Here is a 3,592-nt window from a genome sequence, read left to right as displayed (position 1 = left end):
CTGGGTGGACCTACCTATGGTTTTTTGCATGATTTTTCGCACATGGTTTTGGACGTGATGGTTTTTGGTCCATGGTTTTGGATGCGATGGTTTTCGGTCCATGGTATTGGATGCTTTGACATGTATAAATATGTATTGTAACATTGAAAGGAAAATAATGAAAAATCAAGCTAGTAGTCCCAGTTTTGGGATTCAGGGGAAAATCTCTGTGTATATGTGTTTTATGTGTTATGCTCTCGCATTGTTTTTTTCTGTTTTAGAATTCGTATGCAGGTAATTTATGTACGCAGTTAAAACCTACAATATATATATATATCTATATCTATATCTATATCTATATATATATATATATATATATATATATATATATATATATATATATATATATATATATATATATATATATATATATATTTGCAGCATTAAAAGATAAGTAACATTTCTTATCTTTATATAACAATACATATGCCTTTTATGTAAGAAAATATAGGATGCATGTTATTTTTTCAAAAAGGGTGTAGGAAATGATAAAAATCGAAGTTATTTTCTTGGAAGTGAATATATATTAAAGGGGATAATTTCATAGGTGATGAAAAATAAAAGTGAAGTTCATTAGATTATTTTTCTTGGAAAGTGAAATTTCCTTTTGAAATGTGTAGTTTTAATAACTACCTTATGTGTTTATAAGACATAATTATTTGTTAAAGAAAAGATAAGTTAATTGTGCTAATTCCTTTGCAGGAGTTTGGAAAAGTTACATCTTTTGGTGCGTAAAAAGATAAATGACTTGTGTGTTGTAAATTGGATAGTTTGATTTAATTGCATGGTTTAATGCATAAAAAGTTAACATTATTATTATCTTAGTTCTTATGCCCAAAGGAAAGGTTGATTATGATACTTTCATGAAAACAAATGCATGGGAAATTTTTTATGATACTTTCTTGAAAACAAATGCATGAGAACTTGTACATACAGTAGAGAAACTATGTTCGGTTTTTGAAAATAACTATGTGAAAAGAACACATATGCAAAAGCTTAGAAACAATAGTTGATTACATGTATGAAGATATAACTATTGTGTTAGATATTTTAAAGAGAAACATGGATTTGCAGAACTATTGTGTTAGATCTTTCAAAGAGAAACAAGTAGTCACTTGGAATAAATGTGCTGGCTTTCCTTTGTAAAATACATATATTTGCATGCAAGAAATAATCACTAACACATTAGTTCTAGTTTAGAACATTGCATGTCTTTGTGCATACAATATATTTTGTAAATAGCTCTATCTTGGAAAACATGCTTTTTGAAAAGGGACTTACATTTTCATACATGATAATAATGTCTATCATGTTAGCTTCCCCTTAGAAGGGAACATCTATTGTATTGGAAAGATTACTTAGTTACATACACAAAGAAGAAGTTAAGGGGATAGGTCTATTCGAATACGTTTTTATCTAATTACATGCATGAAAAACAAAGATAAGTTTCTAGTATCCTTTAAGTGAAATGGATGGTTCTAGTGGTTTCCTTTGGATATGAACATGTGCTAGTACGAGAATGATCACAGTAACGGAGTAATTATTTTGACACGCTTGATAATTATTTGTTTATACATGCATAATGTTGTTAGAAGAAGCATGTTGTGATATTATATTTACATCTCATGTATGCACATGAATAGATGTTAAAAGATGATTTTAAAGGATGATTATTGATTGGTTAATACTTTATCTAATCATGTTACCCAAGAAACAATGACAGGAAAGCACGGTGATTTTTGCAAAAGAGAAATTATGTTTAACATTGTGGCAGTAAGAACTATTGGTCCATGCTGATGAGTATGAGTTGCAGGATGGTCCACTGATGGAACAATCATGCCACAAGGATGTAGAGAGTGGTGATATGTGGGTAAATGATTTTATGATAACTTTAATAGCTTTTAGCTAGGTATGTGGTATTTTAATGATATTTCATTGTAATATTTTATAACAATGGATAAGGTATGGACTCCCTTATAAGCCATTGAGTGAGGGGTGAACACCCTCACGAGTGTTTAATAATAAAATTAAATGTTTGTTGGTTTTCACCCTACGGGGTTTCTAGGGTATATCAGTGTTCAATGATGTGATTGCTTATTATGTCAGTTTGGTGATGTTGATTCTTGGCATAATGTGATGTTGATAATGTCAAGTATGTGACTAATTAATGTGGTTAAAGGAATCATGAAATGGATGCAAGGTTCATCATACAATTTATGTTAACATATTACAACAAAGGTTGTTAATGGTTACACAACTTACTGTTCCTCTACTAAAGTTACTTTATGTACTAATGAACATTTTATCTAATGATTAATGATGAATTTGGAATATTGATTTGGATAATTACCTGTGGTAATTTGTGTAAGAAAAAATTCTAACTTCTTGCATTTTCATGTGAAGTTATTGGGGTACGTTACAAGTGGTATCAGAGCTAAAAGTTGCAGCATTGGTGCCTTTGGGAATTGGTAAGAATAAAAGAAATCGAGATATGCCACCAGTGGGCATTAGCTCAGGTATGAGTCTAACAATCTACATATTGATATATATAGTAGACTACTTTTGACTTGAGATGTGTGATTCATGTTTATAACCACATTAAAGAGTAGTAAGTAATAAATCCTACTGCAAAACTATGTTCATGACATTTGAATCCTGATGAGGATAAAATACAATAAAACCTTTGTTACACTTATGAACAATATTGAACACTCACTAAGGAAAGTGACAATCAACTACCAACTTTTGCAAATATGGAAATATTAATGAGACATTTAATGAACATGACTGAATTTACAATGCACTACTTTTAATGAGTGAATGCATGAATGAAAAATATGGGGAATGTCCTTGAAGAGGAAAAAAGAGTGTTTTAAAAGGACAAACAATGAGTCGAGTAGTGAGACTTGACTGTAATAGCTAGTTGTTGATTAAGTCTTGTCCTGGTTGCATTAAGAGATCGTTGGTAGGAGTGATTGGTTAGTGTTGCATGACTAACTAATAAAAATTATATGCATGAATTGAATTTGATTTAAGCTTATTACAATTCATAAACAAGTGATTATGGTAGTTACTTCATGTATCGGTCTGTTAATGACAATACACTGTGGAAATTAAAAATGATTTGGAAAGTGAATACTTGTTAAATGATGCATATTTATGACTAACATTATTGATGGGATTAAGTAGTAGTAGCTTAATGGAAACAAGAAAACTTGTCAAGGTAAAACGTTGCAATGTGAATTGCAATCGTAAATGAGAAATTATAATGTTATATGATATGCATGATTGTGTTACTTGGAAAATCAGAATGCATACAACATGTATGTTAGTTATGTTTCCTATCAATCTAGATATTGTGGACCCATGTTGAGGGTTAAGTGTAAATGCATGGTGTACATGCATGTTTATTTTGTTAATGATAATGTTCATATGGTTCATTATGTAAATTGTTGTGGGAAAGAGTGCTAAAAGAGAAATTTAACATGCTAGACAGTTGTGAAAGGCCAGAAGGCCTTGGGTTGATGGTAGTTGCCTGCTTGGAGGGGTTGAT

The sequence above is a fragment of the Pinus tabuliformis genome, chromosome Q (genome assembly GCF_031772625.1).
Source record: "Pinus tabuliformis cultivar Carrire ecotype Pingquan chromosome Q, CPIR1, whole genome shotgun sequence".
Lineage (NCBI taxonomy): Eukaryota > Viridiplantae > Streptophyta > Pinopsida > Pinales > Pinaceae > Pinus > Pinus tabuliformis.
Note: the sequence above shows the minus strand (reverse complement) of the source record.